General features: G+C 39.1%; 1 pseudogene; it reads left to right on the plus strand.

The window, feature by feature from the left end:
* The window catches only part of LOC144297515 (pregnancy zone protein-like), a 35,767-nt pseudogene extending 21,333 nt beyond the window's left edge, over positions 1-14,434 (plus strand).
* Positions 14,435-24,716: the final 10,282 nt, after the last annotated feature.

The following is a 24,716-nucleotide window of genomic DNA, read 5'->3' on the forward strand; positions in this document are numbered from 1 at the left end:
ACTGGGTGTTACGCTATATGTTGGCAAATCGAACTCCAATAAAAAAATATACTAAATTAAAAAATAAATACATACATACATACATACATACATAAATAAATAAATAAATCCAAATGATAGACTGCCTAACGCCATTGGGGAAACCTTCCATAAACAAGATTAGAATGTGCACATAAGGCAGCCCTGGTGGCTCAGCGGTTTAGCGCCGCCTTCAACCCAGGGTGTGATCCTGGAGACCCGGGATCGAGTCCCACATTGGGCTCCCGGTGCATGGAGCCTGCTTCTCCCTCTGCCTGTGTCTCTGCCTCTCTCTCTCTCTCTCTCTCTCTCTCTCTCTCTCTCTCTGCCTCTCATGAATAAATAAATAAAATCTTAAAAAAAAAAAAAAAAGACGGAGAAAAGATGCTTCATTTGCTTCCTCTCTGTTCACATCTCTATCCTCCCCAGCTCATCAGGGGTGGCTGAAGTGGAAGTGACAGTCCCTGATACCATCACGGAGTGGAAGGCGGCCGCCCTCTGCCTGTCCAATGACACTGGACTGGTCTCTCTCTCCCTGCCTCCCTCCGAGCCTTCCAGCCCTTCTTTTGGAGCTCACAATGCCCTACTCTGCGATCCTCAGAGAAGCCTTCACACTTAAGGCCACCATCTTCCACTACCTTTCCAAATGCATCTGGGTAAAGAAAACAAGGGAGGTTTGAAAGAGTGGATAGAATCAAGACTTCTTTGCTCAGGCAGCTCCTGATTGTTTTCAAGACTGTGGATAATTCTGGGAATTCTGCGTTAGCCCTGTTTGTGCTAAGCAAGGCAGGACAGGATCAGAAAGATCACACAATGACATTTAAGCCGCAGGTACTGAAATCATGGATCTCCAAATCACATGCTTTTTTAAAAAAAATTTCCTGAATCCTCTAGCAAGGGATAGGCTTTTTACCAGGATGCCGACTCAAACTAAGTTTTCTTAATTCCATGAGTGCCATTCTTAAAGTTCTCCCATCTTTAAACTCCCACAATATGCTTATAACTTCTCTATTTTTTTGTAAATAGTGGCAGAGGGATTTTGGGTTTTTTTTTTTTTAAAGATTTTATTTATTCATGAGAGACACAGAGAGAGAGAGAGACAGAGACATAGACGGAGGGAGAAGCAGGCTCCCTGCAGGGAGCCCGATATGGGACTTGATCTCGGGATCCCAGGATCACAACCTGAGGCAAAGGCAGACGCTCAACCGCTGAGCCACCCAGGTGCCCCAGAGTTTTGTATATAGATTATCCCCTTTGTAACACAATATCCTCGAGGTCAGGAAATTCTCACATACTCTTCATAATTTGCTATGCCTTGTACATAGTAGACATGTGATAAATGTTGCAGGAAGTGGGAAAAGGTAAGAAGGAAGAAAATCCACAAGAAAGGTAGGAGCCAACAAGCAGAAACCAGTAGCTAGTGCCCCCAAGGGCAATATAGCATTGCTGCTTTTCTCTCCTACCCACTGCTGCCTCATGTGCAGGTTTCTCCAATTTATCCTGAAGAAAAGACCAGATCCTCCCAGTAAGTTAATCATCTTTGATTTGTATAATCGCCATACTCATACTTCCCCAAAGCATGCATGAACTTAAGGTGACATCATTTTCCAAATTCCAATTTAGTGTAGCATCTCATATGTGGCCCCAATTCTGCGCATGCATTGTCTCTCCCTATCCTGATAATCTCTCTCCCCATGCCTCACTTGCGAATGATAGGTCAGTGGAACTGAAAGCTTCTTTAGCCTTCCCACAATCCCAAAATGAAAAAAGAAGAGAGTCCTTTTGCATCTGTGCAAATGAGCAGGAAACCCTGTCTTGGACGATAACTCCTAAAGCTCTGGGTGAGTGACATCCCCTGCAAAAGGTTCTCAGATCAACAGGGGTGGTGGATATCTGAACACTACTTACATCATATTCACTTTTTTGCTTCCCACAAATATAGTTCATAAAGTGAGAGGTTTTTTTCTTCTTTTGATTCCTATGCACAATGGTCTCCTCCCACTACTCCCACTGCACCTGGGCCCCACAATCACTGTGCTTGGACACTGATTACTCAGTGTACATTAGCCTTGAGGGTCTTTTTCAGCTTTATTTCCTATTCTATCCAGCAACAAGGTTAAAGTGCAGCCCTTCGGATGATTACAGAGCACAAAGCCATTTTCAACTATTAGGGATGGCTTAGATTGCTATCAACATGGATGCTCATTTTTTTCTACGTTCTCTGTTTTAGGGAATGTGAACTTCTCAGTAAGTGCAGAGGCAGTGCAGTTCCTAGCACTGTGTGGAAATGAGGTTGCTGAGGTCCCTGAGATTGGGAGAAAAGACATGGTCATCAAAACCCTGTTGGTGGAGGTAAGTCGGTCGAGACCACTTCACTATTTTTCTGAGACTCTAAGAATAGTAACAATGAAAAGCAGTATGGCCATATTCCTGAGATTAAAAAAAAGAATAATTAATACCATACTCCCACAATCCACCTGATAAGACAGGTGGAATTTCTTGTCCTAAAAGTATTATAGTAAACGTTTTTAGCTAACCTTTTTAGCTTATCATAAATACTTTTTCTCACAAATTATTTCAGAGCTATTCCCTTTTCCTGACCTCTCCATCTCTTCTAAGATCCATTTACTACTTACACCGTTTACCTTTGATTCTCTTTCTTTATTACCCCTCATTTTCTCCTCTGCTGATCTCCATGGTTCTTCAGAGTTTTATGGATTTATAATAATTTGATAATAAGTAGGGTGTTAAGGTCGTTTAGTGTAAACCCCACCCTTCAAATGAATCTGTGATTGTCCTTCAGAAACCTGGACATTTATCCCTTTTCTCCTTTTTCTTTTTTCACCAGTGCCTGAAGGTATTGAGCAAGAAAAGACTTTCAACTCTATGACCTGCACTTCAGGTAAGAGTTCATCTTCATAATCATAGTGAGAATAATGCCCCACAGGGATATATATGTCAAGTTACAATACATGTCCATACATTGTGCCTCCCTTATTTTTAGAATGTTCCCTTAAATTTGGCATCGAAATAAGTATTTCTTTATATGCATTTTACAGAAGAGGACACTGAGCACAAGAGAGTGGATTAATGTGGCTTAGGGGTACAGACAAGACTAGTGCTGGGGCTTGCTCAGTTCACATTTAGCTTTTATCTCCACAGCCCAGTGGCTGCTCATGAATCAGTCAGGACATAGTAGCTTAGAGTGTCATAGTTTAGGTAGAAAGAGAGCAGAATCATTGATAAGTTTGAATGACCGTAATATTCTCTAAAAGAATGATAAAACATGGGGCATTTTGTACTCATCTTCCTGCAAAAATGTTTCATGGCAAAAAAAAAAAAAACTTACCACTTTACATTAGGATTTTATCATATCATTAAGAAATAGCTCTTGCAAAAAAAAAAAAAGAAAGAAAGAAAGAAAGAAAGAAATAGCTGTTGCTTCTAAATTACATTACCACATTAGTATTAGTTCTACCTCCATAGTGTATATGACACTGTTTTTGTCATTTGAGAAGGACCAATTTAGAGTATAAAATCAGAGAACAAATAACTGGAGAATTATATAAACAAATTGAAGACCTATATGCCCCCCACCAGTTCCCAGGCCTCTTTTAGAAAGCCACCATGTACAGCTTCACAGAACATAATAAAGTGAGAGGGGAGAAAGGACTTTAGAAGCCGTACAGTACCAAGAAGAGCTGGACAGTTAAAAGTAATCTCATCATAAGCCAAAGTCCTTATTCCTCAGACCCTGCATTCCTGAACTCCTTCATATTTAGCGGACATAATAATATTGCTAAATATAATCATAACAACAATAATAACTGCTCACATGTATTGAGATTTAAGATGTTGCAGAGGCTGTTCTAATGCACATGTATTTTACATGCATTCTTCCACTGAATCATCACATGAGCAAGTTAGACTATGAGGAAGTTAAGTAACGTGTCCAAAGTACATAGCTAGTAAGTGGCAGGGCTGGACCCAGGCAGGAGGGCTCACTACAGTACGTTGCTATAAGAGATGTTGCACTTTGATATGGGTTGTCTGTTTTCAAAGGTACTGAAATATCTGAACAATTATCCCTGAAGCTCCCACCAAATGTGGTCAAAGAATCTGCCAGAGCCTCTTTCTCAGTTTTGGGTGAGTCATCTTGCACCAGGAAACTTGGGACAAAAGAGCAGTCATCATACATCTATATCTATATACATATATCTACATATCTGAGGGGTTAAGATTTATTTATTTATTTGACAGAGAGAGAGAGTGTGTGTGTGCGTGTGCAAGTAGGGGGAGGGGCAGAGAGAGACAATCCTCAAGCAGACTCCTCACTGAGCATGGAGCCTGATTCTGGGCTGCACTTCACGACCCTGAGATTATGACCTGAGCTGACACCAAAAGTCAGACGTACAACTGACTGAGCCACCCAAGCACCCCAATACTTGTGTTTTAAATCTCCACTTATCAATAGCATCTATTTCTTTCAGGATTCTGGAAGTCTCACTGTCTAAATGTAAATTTCCTCTTGCCTAAATGATAGTGCCTGTGACTCTAAATGTGAAAATAATTTGTCTTTAATAATGTTGGCTACTTAGGAGCTGACATCTAATTACTCTGACATCTAATCTTTCATATTTCCCAGGTGACATAATATGTCTGCTATGCAAAATATACAGAATCTCCTCCAGGTGCCCTTTGGCTGTGGAGAACAAAACATGGTCCTGTTTTCTCCTATGTCTTGAACTATCTGAATGAAACCCAACAGTTGACTCCAGAGATCAAGTCCAAGGCCCTTGGTTATCTTATCAGTGGTGAGACAAATGTTTACTTTGTTACTCTAATGAGACTTTTCCCGGTTTAACTTGTATTACCAGATATTAAGCTAATAATGGCGATTTTTGTGGAAATGACAATTTTCCAACCATTTAATAGATGTTATATTGTGACATATCTGTAATATTCCTCAAACTATGTCAGATCCTATGCACAGAAGACCATACAATGTCTGTGGCTTCTGGATGCATCAGCCTGCACCTATGGGTGGCCTGCCTTTCTATACAACATTTCTTGACTAGTTGAATCTTTCATTCCTGGTTACCAGAGACAGCTGAACTACAAACACCGAGATAGTTCCTATAGCACCTTTGGGGAGCAATACGGCAGGAATCAGGGTAACACTTGGTGAGAAAAGAAAATCTATCCTGAGATTTGACCATGAGTTCACAGCATGTACATATATTAGTCTTTTTACTTCTTTAAACAATCCTGTGAAGTGAGAGCTATTCACTTCATTTTACAAAGGAGAAAATCACATTCAGCATGGATTAATATTTACGTCTCTGGTATAAACAACTAATAATCAATTTGGAAGTTGATTCATTTTATATCTAATACATCAAGCATCTTTTCTTTCTCATGTTGCTAAGAGACCATTGTAAGTTTGTGATTTTCCCTCTCAAGCACTTGAAAGTGCTAAAAACAGGCTAGAAAAACTGAGTGTAGTTTATTACCTTCTACTAAATGACAATGTGTGTGTCTGTCTCTCTCTGTTTATCCATCCGTCTGTCCATCTGCCTGGTTTCTGTTTGTCCACCCGTCTGGTTTCTGTTTGTCCACCCATCTATCCCATCTATCTGCCTGACCACCCATCTGCTCATCTACCTCTCTGTTTATCTATCTGTCTGAATAAGTCTGACCACACAGGAAAACAAGAGGAAATCAGTGGGACACCTGGGTGGCTCAGCAGTTAAGCATCTGCCTTCCAGCTCAGGGCATGATCCTGGAGTCCCGGGATCAAGTCCCACATCGGGCTCCCTGCATGGAGCCTGCCTCTCCCTCTGCCTGTGTCTCTGCCTCTGTGTGTGTGTGTGTGTGTGTGTGTGTGTGTGTGTCTCATGAATAAATAAATAAAATCTTTTTAAAAACTTTTAAAAAAAAGAGGAAATCAGTGACCCAGGAAGTGGTGGAGGAGCTAGGTGATGTGGAGGTAAATATTTACTGAAGCAAGACATTAAAAGGAGTTAGTTCATTAGAGCATTAGCTGCAAAAGAGAAGATAAGAAACCTGTGAAAAGAAGAAAGACAGGAGGCGCAGGATGTGAGAGCAAATATCATAACCACCTAGAACACTGGGAGACACGTGAATCTCTAAAGCGACACAGAAATGCTTTAGAATGCATTACCAGTAGGTAATGCATTTAACAACATGTTGTAGCTAAACAAAAAGGATATGGAAGCTGCCAGGTTAACAGAAAAAGTCTCCAAACTCTTAGTAATAGCTCACTGACTCTCATGAGGGTACACTGGGGGGAGAAGGAATCTACGTGTGCAAAACAGAGTGTTAGAGTGCTGCATGGAAAACAGCACACCATGCTTCCTCACCCTTCAGGCTCACGGCCTTTGTACTGAAAACTTTTGCCCAGGCTTGAGCCTGCATCTTTATCAATGAAGCACACATCGCCCAAGCCCTTGCCTGGCTCTCCCAAAGGCTGAAGGACAATGGCTGTTTCAGGAGTTCTGGGTGTCTGCTCAACAATGCCATTAAGTTTAGGTGTTCTGAGTACTTATCCTGAACCTCATGATACACCGATTCTAACGTTCCTCCAAAAGTGAGGAGAGAAAGAAGGCACAGAGAAATTGCAAAGATGAAGTCCAGCAGTGTGAGAGGGCATCAGGGAAAGACTATAATATTAAACCCATAACCTATAATTTTTTTATAGAGGAGAAAGAAATGGTGCTTTGCATGAGGATGTTATTTTTGCTTGATAGGGACAGATACTGAGGAGGGTCTCCATGAAACAACAGAAGAGAATATATTAAAATCTGAGAGTAGAGTGAATAAAAATTTCTTCTCTCTCTCTCTCCACAAGGAAAAGTAGAAGACGAAGTGGTCCTCTCTGCCTATTGCTTTTCCGAAGATTCCTCTTCCGGACGCTGTAAGGTTCGCTGTCAGTGTAAGGTTCATCTCAGCCCCATTTCCTACCATGGAAACCACAGGCCTGATGTCTGGAACACACCCTACTAAAAGTCAAGTCTCAACTTTCCTTTTGCTCAATGCTGAGGCATTTCTCAGCTAGATGAGCTCTTTGGTTAATTGACTAAGGGGAACTTATACTTGCCTGGCCATGCCCTTGGACTAGGTACCAAAACTAATCTAAAAACACAGGCTCACTAGCCTTATTCTTTTAAGGCTTAACTATAAAACTAAGAGTTGTAAAATATTTTTTCGATTTCAATATTGTGGATATCTGGCTGTCTCCCTGGCTGGTTGGCAACCATGAATAACATCTGCCGAGCAATATCCAACGCAAGGTTTGCTCCATCCTCTACTTACCCTAGTTTGACATCGTTTCCTCTTTGTCTTTGCAGCACACTGTTATCCACAATGCCCTGTTCTGCCTAGAGGCCACCTAGAGCACAGCAAAAGAGGGGACACATGGAAGCCATAGCTATACCAAGACGCTGTTGGCCTATGCTTTTGCCCTAGTAGGAAACCAAGGTAAGAAAAGAGAAATACTGAAGTCTCTTGATGAGGAAGCTGTGAAAGAAGGTGAGAGAAAATGGTCAAAAAATTTCCCCTTTCACTTACACTGATACTACAAAACGAGAGGAGCTATATTCCTACTGAAAGTAACAAGCTTCATCCGGAATTCCTTAGCCAGCTCATATATTGTGAAATCAGAGCACCTCTTATAAAAACGTCTCCTTGAGTGCCTGGGTAGCTTAGTCATTTAAGCCTCCAACTCTTGATTTCAGTTCAGGTTTGTGGAATGAAGCCCCATATTGGATACTTTACTCAGCAGCGAGTCAGCTTGAGATTCTCCTTCTCCCTTTTCCCCTTCCCCCACAATGCTCTCACTCTCTCAAATAAATAAATAAAATCTTTTTTTATAAATATCTTCTGTGTGATTTCATATGTTATACAGAGTGTAACATAATTGACAATGCTGCAATTATGGAATTATATTCCTAACTACTACATATATATATTTCACATATCTGTCTCCCTACTTGGATAAAAAGAGGCACAATCAAAAATCATACTAAAGGAAGTGTAATAACATTCTCAAAGTGTTTTTATCTCTATTTGCCAGAGATTATCATAAAAGTCCTCTGAGATCAATAGATGGATTTTATATTCCAATTTATCCTTCAGTTTCCAGGAAATATCTCAAGCAATAAGGGAACTCTCTCTGTTGCTTTCTCTTCCTGATTCAATTAAAATAAAATTTGAGAGACTGATAAGGATGCTCTAGGCTTCCGCCTCCAAGCATTGAACATTCTTCAACTTATCCCCATAGGAGTAAACCAACATTAGCATGGAAATGTTACTGAATTTGCAGGGCTTATGACAGAGAGGACATTACTTCATCTCTGTATTATATTCAACTCTATATGATACAAATGTGTATTCAGTATCATCTACTTATAATTAGGATTCTCTCCTTTTTCTCACCCTTAAGATAATTCAGTCCACTGGGAGTGACCTCAGAAATCCAGGGCACCAGTGGAGCATTTTTACCAACCTCAGGCTCCCTCAGCTGAGGTGGAGATGATGTCCTATGTGCTCCTGGCTTACCTCATGGCCCAGCCTGCCCTGACCTCAGAGGAGCTGACTTCTGCCTCACGCAGCATGAAGTGGATCACCAAACAACAGAATTCTCAGGAGGGCTTCTCCTTCACCCAGGTCTCCTCCAGATTCACTTAGCACACAGGAATCTTGAAAATACAATAGTTAACAAGGAAAGGAGAAAAGACCTTAAATCTTGGGAGAATTATTTAGGGATATTTGAGGACCATGGGAATATGAAAAGATCTAAGACATTCCCCAAAATTTTTCCCTAAGCACTATGTTAACATCCTATACATTTGGCTACTTACCATAAGCATCATTCCTCTATAAAGCTTATACACATAGGTCATTGGCCACACTCTAGGGTCTTTGAATATCAGTGCTCTTGACATTTTGAGCCAGATAATTACTGTTCTTGTGGGGCTGTCCTGGACCTTTAAGATGTATCACCACTCATAGCCAGTTTATCTCACTCTTCTGTATACATTAACAACAGTACTCTTTTTCCCAACTTGCTAATTTTCAACCCAATCTGTGAAAGATATAACGAAGAGGACTGTTGATGAGAAAGATCAAGCTGCAACTTCTCAATAGGTAGAAATGTCCCTTAGGACAAAACCAATATAAGGGAAAATAAATGGTGAGGCTAATTGGCATCAATAATTTTGTATTTCATTTTCAGAAACTATAGCATAACTTTGATGATGCCTGAAAGGCAGAGAAAAAGGAAAAACTATGAAAGGGGTATAATTCAGGGGGAAAAAAAGCCAGTGTCCCCTTGTGGTAACCAACACAGACTTTGGGGGAAAATCCCTGCTTCCAAAACTTACTCTGTGGGGGTGGGTGGGCCCTCCACTCATCTCTTCCTGAGCCACAGTAGTGGCTTTCCAGGCCTTGTCCCGATATGGAACACCCACATTCACCAGGACTGGGAAAGCTGCACAGGTAACCATTCAGAATTCCTGGCATTTGTTACAAATTTCCAAGTGGATGACAACAACCCCTTGTTATTGCATCAGGTCTCATTGCCAGAGCTGCCTGGGGAATATGTTGCGACAGTGGCTGGAGACAGATGTGTGTATCTTCAGGTGAGACTCCAGTTATGTTGGAAATTTTAACCTCACCAAATGAAAGGGGAGCTCTGATCTCTCCTTCCTGGACAAGTGAAGGGCAAATCAAGAGAAGTTGAATGATGGAACAGTGAAGAGTCCCAGGTAAAGAGAGAAACTGATGATGTGCTTGGTGTTCCACAGACACTATGAAATACAATATTTTTCCAGAGGAGGACTACCCATTTGCCTTGAAGATGCAGACTGTACCCCATACTTGTGATGGACCCAAAGTTCACACCAGCTTCCAGATCTCACTGAATGTCAGGTAAGACTTCTGATTGAATCATCTAATCCTCAGTTTAAATGTTACCTGGAACCTTCAGTAATTAATAATATATTTGGAAGATATGCTATTTGGCGAATATAATTTAAAATTGATATATCTACTAATGAAGTTGGCCCTTGTATCATTACAAAGTGATCCTTTTCTCTAGCAATTTTTTTTTGTTTTAAAGTTTCAGTAATACTTTTTTTTTTAAGATTTTGTTTATTTATTCATGAGAAACACAGAGAAAATCAGAGACATAGGCAGAGGGAGAAGCAAGCTCCCCATGGGGTCTCAATCCCAGGACCCTGGGATCATGATCTGAGCCAAAGGCAGACGCTCAACCACTGAGCCACCCAGGTGCCCCTCAGTAATGCTTTTGAAGCATTTAAAAGCAAAGTCTGGTCTCAAACTGTCAAATAAAAATGTATACTATTCAAAAAAAAAGTACACTACTCAAATGTTCTAATAAATTCCTACTTTTACACTACTTTTTGTTCAACTCACTGCTGAAGAATAAATTACTTTCCACAGAGATTTATACTTTAGGTTGAAGTAAGTCTTCCTTACCTTTTCTGAATAATAGAATTCTCTTTTATTATTTTTCTAATCAAATACATAAATAGCAAATGTTAATATTAAATAGAAGTATAAATTAAATATAAAATATAGAAATTGCCTTATAATAACCCATCAAAAACTTATAGGATTTTTGGGCATCTGGGTGGCTCAATCAGATGAGCGTTAGACTCTTGGTTCAGGTCATGATCTTGCAGTTGTGAGATCCAGCCCTGCGTCAGGCTCTGCACTCAGCACAGAGACCATTTCAAATTCTCTCTCCCTCTGCCCCTCCCCCTGCTCACACATGTGCTCTCTCTCTCTCTAAAATAAATAATAAATAAATAAATACATAAATAAAATCTTTAATAAAAACAAAACAAAACAAAACACAGGGCACTTGGGTGGCTCAGTCAGTTAAGCGTCTGCCTTCAGCTCAGGTCATGATTCCAGAGTCCTGGGATTGAGTCCCAAATGTGACTCCCTGCTCAGCTGGGAGTCTGCTTCTCCCTCTACGCCCCCCCTTGCTTGTGCACTCTCTCTCTCTCAAATAAATAAATAAAAATCTTTTTAAAAAAAAACACTTATAGGAATCCTAAGAAAACATAGCAGCATATGATACTATGTATCTACTACTAATGATATTGATATTGTAAAACAAATGGTATTTCAGACAACCAACCAAATTAGTAGACATCAATGTATTCAAAGTATAAAGCGTTAAGAGCCTATCTGATCTCACAACACTTTGGAGACTCTCTGGAGACATGCTACATTCAAGTTAACTCAAAATAGAAAAGTAATACCTACAAAATAACAAATGTATAGTATAAATGGAGTGTCCCAAAACTGGGAGTGTGTTAATGAATGCAGATTACCAAGCTCCATTCCCAAAGATTCTGATTTTTGGGACTTAAATATCTGTGATTGTAATAAGCCATAGATCTGATGTATATTCAGGGTTCCAAACATCAATGTCCTACATGTCCAGGTAACACAGATTTCTAGGAGTTATAATGTTACAGAAAACTTCATGAAGATAGGCAGATTTATGGTCGGTCTTGAGGAGGGGTCTGGCTTAGTTTCACATACAAAGCCCTTACTCCCTTTTCCTTTGACACTACAGTTACACGGGGAGCTGTCCCACTTCCAATATGGTGATTGTTGATGCTGTCTGGTTTTATCCCCTTGAAACCAACAGTAAAAATGGTAGGTGTATTTTAAGCCTAACAGATCTCATATAAAAGGATGCTCTGTGTCTTCCAACTAAGACCATACCAATATCAAAGCCTTATCAATATCAGCCTGCCTCAAAAAATATTTTTCCCAAACCCAGAAAATTAAATTCGATAATTGTTTATTTGTCTCTAAGCTGAGAGACTTGTGTGATACCAGAGAAACACAAGAGGAGTCCCTGTCCTTGAGACATTCACAGTCTAGCTGGGGACTTAAAGCACATAGGCATGTAACTTTAGTTTACTATAACAATACTAGAAAGACTGGGACACCTGCGTGGCTCTGTGGTTGAGCATCTGCCTTCAGCTTGAGTCATGATCCTGGGGTCCCTGCGGAGCCCTCTGCCTCTCTGTCTCTACCTCTCTCGGTGTGTCTCTCATGAATAAATAAATAAAATCTTTTTTAAAAAATACTAGAAAGACAGACTATGATTAAGTACCAAATTGGCTGATATATCCTAAAAAATTTGACAATGATAAAGTCAATATGAACTAGAATCATCACAGATGCCAGAGGGTGCAGTGTGTTACCTGATATCGAAGCATGCTAGAAATCCTGATCTGAAAATACCTGGCTTCCTTCTCTCCATAGAAAGTCAGGTGATTTTTTTTCACAGTCAAAACATGACAATTCTGAAGACTGTATCCAAATATGATTCCTCCCTCTCTCTCATCTTTTATATCTTTAATGTACCCTAGTTATTTAATCATGAAAATAATTTATAGGAGTCTTACCTCTGACATCATTGTAACCCTTACTACAATCTGTTCTCATTTTCTAACTTTCAAATTTTCTGATTTTCCTCAGCTTGAAAGATCTAGCCATATGAGCAGGACAGAGGTAAGCAACAACCATGTCCTCATTTATGTGGAACAGGTAAGAGCTCTGACATTTTGGCTGACACTATACATATTGGTGGTCTCTTAATGGGGTCTCTTCACTAGAAAATGAGTAATATGAGAAAAGCTGTAACTAATAGCATCCTTCCAGAAAGTTCCTTTATTCTAAGAGAATAAAAATTGCATTTTAGATCCATGGAGTGTTCTGCTCTCTTTAATTATGTTGAAATTGGAATGTATTTCCATAAATTTCAAGTAGAAAACAATAGAACAAAAAGTTGATTGTATCTGTTAATTTTAAAGACCTTCCCCAAAAGAATCAATATACCACAGTGGTTAGTTAATGATAGTGTAAATATTCTAATATATCACTATATAAGATAAAATAAAATATAGAACTCATAAATATCTTCATATCTGACTAGAAAGCAAAGAGAATGTTTTACAGAGGCACACAAAAAGAATAGTTTGATAATTACAAAAGGTACAAAGACAAGTCTCTGCATCTTAGAAAATATTCACATGGACCCAGAGAGTTAATCTCATACAGAAGACTACAAGAGAATATGCATTGTCTCAGTTGTTTAGGAGAAAATCTGGGGAATTTTGTTCATGGTAAAGTGTTTCCAAACACTTTGGGTTGTATTTAAAACCCATCTTGGGGGCACCTGGGTGGCTCAGTGGTTGAGCTTCTATCTGCCTTTGGCTTAGGTCACAATCCCAGGGTTCTGGGATTGAGTCCCACATCAGGCTCCCCACAGGAGCCTGCTTCTCCCTCTGCCTATGTCTCTGCCTCTCTCTGTGTGTCTCTCATGAATAAATAAATAAAATCTTTAAAAAAAAATAAAAGAAATGGAGTTGTTTGTCTCTGTGAAACAAACATCACAGAAGCTTGTTGAATAAATATATGTTTCTGGTCAAGCTATCATTTGTCCAGTCGTTCACTTATAAAATGTTAATTACATGTTCACATAAAGAGTTGTATTATTTTAAATAATGTGAAGAACAAATGTGTAACAAATCTGCTTATAGCTCAGCTGTGGATGTTACATATAAAGTCAAACAGGGATTAAACGATTATAGTTTATATTCTGAGAAGCCTCAGGAAAAAACTCATCCATTAGTCTCGGAAGCCTTTGCTTAGAGACAGATAAGTAAGTAGTACTGATTATTTGAAATATTGAAAACATTTCTTTGTCCCTAAGCTAAGACATCAAAAACAGCCTTCATAAGAGACTAAAATGTGCTGGAGAAAGGCAATATTGTGCAATGGTTAAAGTCTAGACACGGAAGCCAGATTGCCTGGAGACAAATTCAGTTCCATCCATGTCTCACCAACTGAATAAGGAGGACAGTTAACCTCTCTGCTTCAGATTCCTCACAAAGAAATGGGAATAACAGAGTGACTTTTAGTTTCGACTAAAATGAGAAGTATATAACTTCCATTTGCATTCTACTGGTTAAAGCAAGTCATATGACCAAGCCAAACTTTAACGGGGCACTCACTCAGTATATTCTCACTTTCCCTCAGGGAAAAAAATCACAGGCCATGAGGGTCTGTCCTGGCATCAAACTGTGCCACCTTGGGGGAAGGTGATGAAAGCAAAGTAAAGATATTTCTCTTACACTCTTCGATGCATCTATTCTTGAATTATCCCCCCAAGTGTGTTGTGACTTTCCCACTAGACTCCCCAACTTCCCCAGGGTACTCTCATCCATAACTGCTAAAATCAATTTTTGTGGAGGGTGATGGTGCAGAATTCTTACCTGATGATGTCCCCTCTCATTTTCAGCCCTACTGCAGGTTTCTTGCTGTCTTCAACATCCTTTAAATGGGTGACTGGGAAAAGGAAAGGAGGTAAATGGACCTACATTTTATTCAGAAGCCAAATTATAAAAAAAAAAAAAAGAAGCCAAATTATCTTGCAGTTCCTGTCCCATTGGTGAAAGAATTCTCAATCTACAAACATTTTTGTGGAGGAAATTTATTTACTTTTTATTTTTAACTTATAGGAGTCTTCTCTTCCTCCTTCCCTTCCCCACCTCTCCCCTCTTTCTCCCCTGCCCTGCATTCTTCCCCTCTTGCTCCTCCTTCTCCAGGGTCTCCACCTCCCCCTGCTCCTCCTTCTCCCCTTCTACCCCTCTTCTTCCACTCATCTTCCGCCTCCTCCTTTTTCTCAAGAAAATCTAATATGATGTAATTCTATATTTGCATAGCATTTTAAACATCTCAGAGACTTTTCTATATATCTCATATTATCTAAACCAGTTTGCAACTCATAATAAAATAACCTATCTAGGTCTTGAACACCAACAATTGCTAACATCACAAAGAGAGAAATAATTAGATATTAGGTGCATATTGAGGGATGCATATAATATTTCCTAGGAAGTAGCACTCCCAAAAAATCAAATCTAATTCTCTATTCCTGAGTAAAAGCTAAGAAGCTCTATGAAAATCATTCTCCTTGGTCTTCTTCAGAATCAAAAACAGATTTCAAAATGGAAAATTTAGAAGAAATCTTTAAAGATGACCCAAAAGATCTGATCCCAAATGAATGTGGGAATTTTGTCAGAAACAAGAGGTTTCTCAATCACAGGGATTAGAAGGGAAAACAAGACGGAAGACAGGAAGGCAGGTCAGCTAGGAGTCTAAAAAATCCTCTCCTTAATCCAGACCACTTTTTTATTTCACCGTAGGTTTTCCAAAGAGAAGAGAATATACTGCATTAGTCCCTTCTTTCAAATGATGTAGGCAGTGCTATTTGTCACTATGAATTTTGATCCCTTTCTTATGAAGCCAAGTATTGCTGATCCATTTATACATAATGAATGGGAGAGGTAATAAAAAGAGATTAACACATTTTCCCAACATTTCACTATTCCCAGAAAAAGAGGTAAGTCTTTTAATGCTAGTGCTCTTTATTAAATCCTGGGATTAAAATTCCATATTTCTAGGATCATATTTCTGCTTACACAAGCAAGAAGAATATATGAGTGGGCAGTAATGGCATTATCAAATATAGGCCAAAGAAGAAATTGGGGGGAGGGTAAATTATCCACTCCTGTATAAGAAAATCATACATGGGAGTTTAGCACCAGAAGTCTTTGCATGTTTTTACCCAACAATGTGAGGTTATGGAGGTATATATATTAAAATAGAAATTACCAAAATGATAACTAGACTGTTCTCCCCTTCCTTTATCTTTTCCTTTATCATTTTCCAAAAAAAAACTATATATATATACACATACCTGAACTGAAACTATACGTGCTCATTTCTCTTTTCCCAAAATATGTGAAATATTTCTCAGTTTCCCTGCTTTCTTCCCTGAATAACATGGAAAGATAACTTACTGAAATATCAACTGGTGTTTTGTTTTCACTCCTAAAAAAGATTTAGGAAAAATGTGATCTATGCTGATTATAATCCCTTGTTTTTCCCCTCCCCTATTTCAAAAGTATAGCCAGACTCTTGTGTTCCTTTGCCTTAAGAATTGTCAGGGTCAGAAGCAGAGGTTACTTAAAGATAACTTTGTGAAAGCCCTGACTACTGAGCAAATTACTTACTCTAGGTGCTCCTGAAGAAGAGAAAGAAGTCTCTTGCAAGAAGGAAAGAGTTGCCATATACAATGCTATAAATGCTATAAATGTAACTGTCATCAGTTTCTTCCTTCCCTCTTTTTTGATAAGAACATTTAACATAAGATTTACTCTTTTAAGAAACTTTTTACAGACAGCCACATGTAGAAGAATGAAACTGGACCATTTTCTTACACCATACACAAAGATAAATTCAATATGGATGAAAGACCTAAATCTGAGACAGGAATCCATCAAAATCCTAGAGGAGAACACAGGTAGCAATCTCTGTGGTCTCAGCCACAGCAACTTTTTCCTAGACACATCTCCAAAGGCAAGGGAAACAAAGACAAAAATGAACTATTAGAACTTCATCAAGATAAAAAGCTTCTGCACAGCAAAGGAAACAGTCGACAAAACCAAAAGACAACTGACAGAATGAGAGAAGATATTTGCAAATGACATATCTGATAAAGGGCTAGTATTCAAAATCTATAAAGAACTTCTCAAACTTAATGCCCAAAGAACAAATAATCCAAACAAGAAATGAGCAGAAGATATAAATAGACATTTCTCCATAGAAGATATACAAATGGCCAACAGACACACGAAAAAATGCTCAATATCATTGGGCATCAGGGAAATACAAATCAAGGGCAGCCCCAGTGGCTCAGCGGTTTAGCGCTGCCTTCAGCCCAGGGCATGATCCTGGGGACCCGGGATGGAGTCCCACATCGGGCTCCCTGCGGGGAGCCTGCTTTTCCCTCTGCCTGTGTCTCTGCCTCTCTCTCTCTCTCTCACTCTGTGTGTCTCTCATGAATAAATAAATAAAATCTTTTTAAAAATTACAAATCAAAACCACAGTGAGATACCACCTCACACCAATCAGAATGGCTAAAATTAACAAGCCAGGAAATGACAGATGTTAGCAAGGATGTGGAGAAAGGGAAACTCTCTTACACTATTGGTGGGAATGTAAGCTGGTGCAGACATGACAACAGTATGGAGGTTCCTCAAAAAATTAAAAATAGAGCTACCTTACAACCCAGCAATTGCCCTACTAGGTATTTACCCAAAAGATACAAATGTAGTGATCCAAAGGGACACCTGCACCCCAGTATTTACAGTGGCAACGTCCACAATATCCAAACTATGGAAAAAGCCCAGATGTCCATCAACAGATGAATATATAAAGAAGGTGTGGTATATACACATACAATGAAATATTACTCAGCCATCAAAAAATGAAGTCTTACCATTTGCAGTGATGTGGATGGAACTAGAGTGTATTGTGCTAAGCAAAATAAGTCAATGAGAGAAGGAAAATTATCATATCATTTCACTCATATGTGAAATTTAAGAAATAAAACAGAGGATCATAGGAGAAGGGAGGAAAAAGTAAAATAAGATGAAATCAGAGAGGGAGATAAACTATAAGAGACACTTAACTACAGGAAACGAACAGGGTTGCTGCAGTGGAGATGGGTGGGGGATGGGGTAACTGGGTAATGGGCATTAAGGAGGCATGTGATATAGTGAGCACTGGGTATTATATGCAACTGATGAGTCACTGAACTCTACCTCTGAAACTAATAATACACTGTAAGTTAATTGATTGAATTAAAATAAAATAAAAAGAAACTTTAAACATACAATACAATATTGTTAACTGTATGCGTTATACTATACAGATTTCTAAAGTTTATTCACCTTGGGTAAGTAAAACTATATACTCTTTTTTAAAAGATTATATTTATTTATTCATGAGACACACAGAGAGAGAATCAGAGACATAGGCAGAGGGAGAAGCAGGCTCCCTGTAAGGAGCCGGATACAGGACTCGATGCCAGGACCTCAGGATCATGACCTGAGCCGAAGACAGATGCTCAACCACTGAGCCACCCAGGCATCCCTAAACTATAAACTCTTTAACCAACATCTTTCTGATTCTTTGTGCCCCTAACCCTTGGTAAGCACTATTCTACCCTCTACCTCTATGAGTTTCACTGTTTCTGATTTCTGATAAGACAATAGATTATTTGTTCTTCTGTGTCTGGCTTATTTCCTTTAGCAGAATGTCTTTTTTTAAAGATTTTATTTATTTATTCAAGAGAGACACAGAAAGAGGAAGAAACATAGGCTGAGGGAGTAGATTCCCTGTGGGGAACCTGACGCAGGACTCGATTCCCAGGACCCCAAGATCATGACCTGAGCCAAAGGCAGACACTTAACCACTGAGGAACCCAGGTGCCCCTAGCATAATGTCTTTAAAGTCCATCTATGAAGTAGCAAATGGCAGAATTTCCTTCTTTTTTAAAGCTGAATATATTCCACTACATGTATATACCACATTTTCTTTATTCTATTGTCCATAGACATTTAGGTTGTTTCCATGTCTCTGTTATTATAAATAACCCTGCAATAAACATGGAAACATACACATCTCTTTGAGATCCTAATTTCAATTCTTTTGGGTAAACATCCAGAAGTGGGACTGCTGGATTATACTGTAGTTCTATTATTAATTGTTTGAGGAACCTCCATACTGTTTTCCATAGTGCCTTTACCAATTTCCATTTCCACTGACAGTGTACAAGGAGTCCCTCTTCTCCACATCCTTCTAAACACTTGCTATCTTTTGGTTTTGATAATGGCTATCCTAACGCTTGTAAGGTACTAACTCATTATGGCTTTGATTTGCATTTCTCTGATGATTACTGATGTTGAACACCTTTTCATATAACTGATAGACCATTGTATGTCTTTTTTGGAGAAATATCTACTTGTAGAAATGGTCTTTTGCCCATTTTTAATCTGTGTGTGTGTGTTGTTGTTGTTGTTGTTGTTTTGGTGGGGGAGGAGTTGGGTTTTTGCTTTTTTGCTATTGAGTCATGTGGGTTCCTTATACATCTTGGATATTAACCCTTTATCAGATGCATGATTTTCAAATTATTTTCTCCCACTCTGCAGGTTGCCTTTTCATTTTGCTAGTGATTTCCTTTGCTGTGCAGAGACATTTTAGTTTGTATAGTCCATTTGTCTATTTTTGCTTTTGTTGCCTATGCTTTTAGTGTCATATTGAAGAAAAAAAATTGCCAAGTCATTTATACTCTCTGTTTTCTTCTAGGAGTTTTACAACATTATGCTTACTTCTTAATCCATTTTGAGTTGATTTTTGTGTATGGTGTAAGATAAGGGCAAAATTTCTTTTGCCTGTAGATATTCAGTTTTCCTGAAAACATGTATTGAAGAGACTATTCTTTCCCCTTGTGATTCTTATTCCCCTTGTCAAAGATCAATTTACTATAAAATGTGTGGGTTTATTTCTGGGCCCTCTATATTTCATTCTATTGGCATATGTGTCTCTTTTTATGCCAGTACTATACTGTTTTGAGCTACTAAAACTCTGTAGCTCTGTAATATAGTTTGAAATCAGAAAGGGTGATGCCTCCTGCTTTATTCTTCTTGCTTAAGATTGCTTTGTCTGTTCAGGCTTTACAATAGTTGAAGACATTAACAACCATTTATCAGAAATGGACAGTTACAGCAGACAGAAAATTGGTTAGGATGTAGTTCAACTCAACAGCACCATCAGTTAACTGGATATAACTGACATCTAAAAATTAATCCAAAATCGAAAGAACGAACGAAAGAATGAATGAATGAACGAACGAAAGAAAGAAAGAGGAAGGCTAGGAGGGAAGGAAGGAGGGAGGGAAGAAGGAAGGAAGGGAGGGAGGGAGGGAGGAAAGAAAGAAGAATGGATCTGAGGGAAGGAGAGGGAGGGAAAAAGGAGGAGAGTAGAAAGGAAAGGATGTAGACACAGGTCTTATACTCTTCACGAAAATTAACTGAAAGTGTATCATAGACCTAAATGTAAAATACAAAACTATAAAAACCTAGAAGATAACACAGTAGAAAATCTGGGTGACCTTGCATATGGTGGTGACTTAAGACACAACAGCAAAGTCACAATATATGAAAGAAATAATTGAAAAGCTGGACTTCATTAAAATTAAAAATCTGCTCTGTAAAAGATGTTGTCAACAGAATGAGAAGACAAGCTACAGACTGGGAGAAAGTATGTGTAAAAGACGTATCTGAAAAAGGACTTATCCAAAATATTTTCTTAAAAATCTCTTTTTTTAAATAATAAATTTATTTTTTTTTGGTGTTCAATTTGCCAACATACAGAATAACACCCAGTGCTCATCCCATCAAGTACCCCCCTCAGTGCCCGTCACCCATTCACCACCACCCCCGCCCTCCTCGCCTTCCACCACCCCTAGTTCGTTTCCCAGAGTTAGGAGTCTATGTTCTGTCTCCCTTCCTGATATTTCCTACCATTTCTTCTCCCTTCCCTTCTATTCCCTTTCACTATTATTTATATATTCCCCTAATGAATGAGAACATCTAATGTTTGTCCTTCCCCGATTGACTCATTTCACTCAGCATAATACCCTCCAGCTCCATCCACGTGGAAGCAAATGGTAGGTATTTGTCATTTCTAATAGCTGAGTAATATTCCATTGTATACATAGACCACATCTTCTTTATCCATTCATCTTTCAATGGACACCGAGGCTCCTTCCACAGTTTGGCTATTGTGGACATTGCTGCTGCATCAGGGTGCAGGTGTCCCAGCATTTCATTGCATCTGTATCTTTGGGGTAAATCCCCAACAGTGCAATTGCTGGGTCGTAGGGCAGGTCTATTTTTAACTCTTTGAGGAACCTCCACACAGTTTTCCAGAGTGGCTGCACCAGTTCACATTCCCACCAACAATGCAAGAGGGTTCCCTTTTCTCCGCATCCTCTCCAACATTTGTTGTTTCCTGCCTTGTTAATTTTCCCCATTCTCACTGGTGTGAGGTGGTATCTCATTGTGGTTTTGATTTGTATTTCCCTGATGGCAAGTGATGCAGAGCATTTTCTCATGTGCTTGTTGGCCATGTCTATGTCTTCCTCTGTGAGATTTCTCTTCATGTCTTTTGCCCATTTCATGATTGGATTGTTTGTTTCTTTGTGTTGAGTTTAATAAGTTCTTTATAAATCTTGGAAACTAGCCCTTTATCTGATACGTCATTTGCAAATACCTTCTCCCACTCTGTAGGTTGTCTTTTAGTTTTGTTGACTATATCCTTTGCTGTACAAAAGCTTCTTATCTTGATGAAGTCCCAATAGTTCATTTTTGTTTTGTTTCTTTTGCCTTCGTGGATGTATCTTGCAAGAAGTTACTGTGGCCAAGTTCAAAAAGGGTGTTGCCTGTGTTCTCCTCTAGGATTTTGATGGAATCTTGTCTCACATTTAGATCTTTCATCCATTTTGAGTTTATCTTTGTGTATGGTGAAAGAGAGTGGTCTAGTTTCATTCTTCTGCATGTGGATGTCCAATTTTCCCAGCACCATCTATTGAAGAGACTGTCTTTCTTCCAGTGGATAGTCTTTCCTCCTTTATCGAATATTAGTTGACCATAAAGTTGAGGGTCCACTTCTGGGTTCTCTACTCTGTTCCATTGATCTATGTGTCTGTCTTTGTGCCAGTACCACACTGTCTTGATGACCACAGCTTTGTAGTACAACCTGAAATCTGGCATTGTGATGCCCCCAGATATGGTTTTCTTTTTTAAAATTACCCCTGGCTATTCGGGGTCTTTTCTGATTCCACACAAATCTTAAGATGATTTGTTCCAACTCTCTGAAGAAAGTCCATGGTACTTTGATAGGGATTGCATTAAACGTGTACATTGCCCTGGGTAACACTGACATTTTCACAATATTAATTCTGCCAATCCATGAGCATGGAATATTTTTCCATCTCTTTGTGTCTTCCTCAATTTCTTTCAGAAGTGTTCTATAGTTTTTAGGGTATAGATCCTTTACCTCTTTGGTTAGGTTTATTCCTAGGTATCTTAGAGTTTTGGGTGCAATTGTAAATGGGATTGACTCCTTAACTTCTCTTTCTTCAGTCTCATTGTTAGTGTATAGAAATGCCACTGATTTCTGGGCATTGATTTTGTATCCTGCCACACTGCCAAATTGCTGTATGAGTTCTAGCAATCTTGGGGTGGAGGCTTTTGGGTTTTCTAGGTAGAGTATCATGTCATCGGTGAAGAGGGAGAGTTTGACTTCTTCTTTGCCAATTTGAATGCCTTTAATGTCTTTTTGTTGTCTGATTGCTGAGGCTAGGACTTCCAGTACTATGTTGAATAGCAGTGGTGAGAGTGGACATCCCTGTCTTGTTCCTGTTCTTAGGGGAAAGGCTCCCAGTACTTCCCCATTGAGAATGATATTTGCTGTGGGCTTTTCGGAGATGGCTTTTAAGATGTTGAGGAATGTTCCCTCTATCCCTACACTCTGAAGAGTTTTGATCAGGAATGGATGCTGTATTTTGTCAATTGCTTTCTCTGCATCTAATGAGAGCATCACATGTTTCTTGGTTTTTCTCTTGCTGATATGATGAATCACATTGATTGTCTTACGAGTGTTGAACCAGCCTTGTGTCCCGGGGATAAATCCTACTTGGTCATGGTGAATAATTTTCTTACTGTATTGTTGTATCCTATTGGCTAGTATCTTGTTGAGAATTTTTGCATCCATGTTCATCAGGGATATTGGTCTATAATTCTCCTTGTTGGTGGGGTCTTTGTCTGGTTTTGGATTTAAGATGATGCTGGCTTCATAGAACAAATTTGGAAGTACTCCATCTCTTTCTATATTTCCAAACAGCTTTAGTAGAATAGGTATGGTTTCTTCTTTAAACATTTGATAGAATTCCCCAGGGAAGCCATCTGGCCCTGGACTTTTGTGTCTTGGGAGGTTTTTGATGACTGCTTCAATTTCCTCCCTGGTTATTGGCCTGTTCAGGATTTCTATTTCTTCCTGTTCCAGTTTTGGTAGTTTGTGGCTTTCCAGGAATGCATCCATTTCTTCTAGATTGCCTAATTTACTGGCGTATAGCTGTACATAATATGTTTTTAAAATCGTTTGTATTTCCTTGGTGTTGGTAGTGATCTCTCCTTTCTCATTCATGATTTTATTAATTTGAGTCTTCTCTCTCTTCTTTTTAATAAGGCTGGCTAATGGTTAATCTATCTTATTAATTCTTTCAAAGAACCAACTCCTGGTTTTCTTGATCTGTTCCACAGTTCTTCTGGTCTCGATTTCGTTGAGTTCTGCTCGAATCTTTATTAACTCTCTTCTTCTGCTGGGTGTAGGATCTATTTGCAGTTTTTTCTCTAGCTCCTTTAGGTGTAAGGTTAGCTTTTGTATTTGAGTTCTTTCCAGTTTTTGGATGGATGCTTCTATTGTGATGTATTTCCCCCTCAGGACTGCTTTTGCTGCATCCCAAAGATTTTGAACGGTTGTATCTTCATTCTCATTAGTTTCCGTGAATCTTTAAATTCTTCCTTAATTTCCTGGTTGACCCTTTCATCTTTTAGCAGGATGGTCCTTAACCTCCACATGTTTGAAGTCTTTACAAACTTCTTGTTGTGATTTAGTTCTAATTTCAAGGCATTATGGTCGAGAATACTCAGGGGACGATCCCAATCTTTTGGTATTGGTTCAGACCCAATTTGTGACCCAGTATGTGGTCTATTCTGGAGAAAGTTCCATGTGCACATGAGAAGAATGTGTATTCAGTTGAGTTTGGATGTAAAGTTCTGTAGATATCTGTGAAATCTATCTGGTCCAGTGTATCATTTAAAGCTCTCGTTTCTTTGGAGATGTTGTGTTTAGAAGACCTATCGAGTGTAGAAAGAGCTAGATTGAAGTCACCAAGTATAAGTGTATTATTATTTAAGTATGTCTTAACTTGGGTTATTAATTGATTGATATATTTGGCAGCTCCCACATTTGGGGCATATATATTGAGGATTGTTAAGTCCTCTTGTTGGATAGATCCTTTAAGTATGATATAGTGTCCCTCTTCATCTCTCACTACAGTCTTCGGGGTAAATTTTAGTTTATCTGATATAAGGATGGCTACCCCTACTTTCTTTTGAGGGCCATTCGAATGGTAAATGGTTCTCCAACCTTTTATTTTCAGGCAGTAGGCGTCCTTCTGTCTAAAATGAGTCTCTTGTAGACAGCAAATACATGGGTGCTGCTTTTTTATCCAGTCTGACACCCTGCACCTTTTGATGGGGTCATTAAGCCCGTTCAGAGTTCAGAGTTACTATTGACAGATATGAGTTTAGTGTCATCATGATGTCTATTCTGTCCTTGTTTTTGTGGATTGTTCCACTGGACTTCTTCTTAAAGGGGAATTTTAAGAGTCCCCCTTAAAGTTTCTTGCCGAGCTGGTTTGGAGGTCACATATTCTTTCAGTTCCTGCCTGTCTTGGAAGCTCTTTATCTCTCCTTCCATTCTGAATGAGAGCCTTGCTGGATAAAGTATTCTTGGTTGCATGTTTATCTCATTTAGGACCCTGAATATATCCTGCCAGCCCTTTGTGGCCTGCCAGGTCTCTGTGGAGAGGTCTGCTGTTACCCTAATACTCCTCCCCATAAAAGTCAGGGATTTCTTGTCTC

The sequence above is a fragment of the Canis aureus genome, chromosome 25 (genome assembly GCF_053574225.1).
Source record: "Canis aureus isolate CA01 chromosome 25, VMU_Caureus_v.1.0, whole genome shotgun sequence".
NCBI lineage: Eukaryota > Metazoa > Chordata > Mammalia > Carnivora > Canidae > Canis > Canis aureus.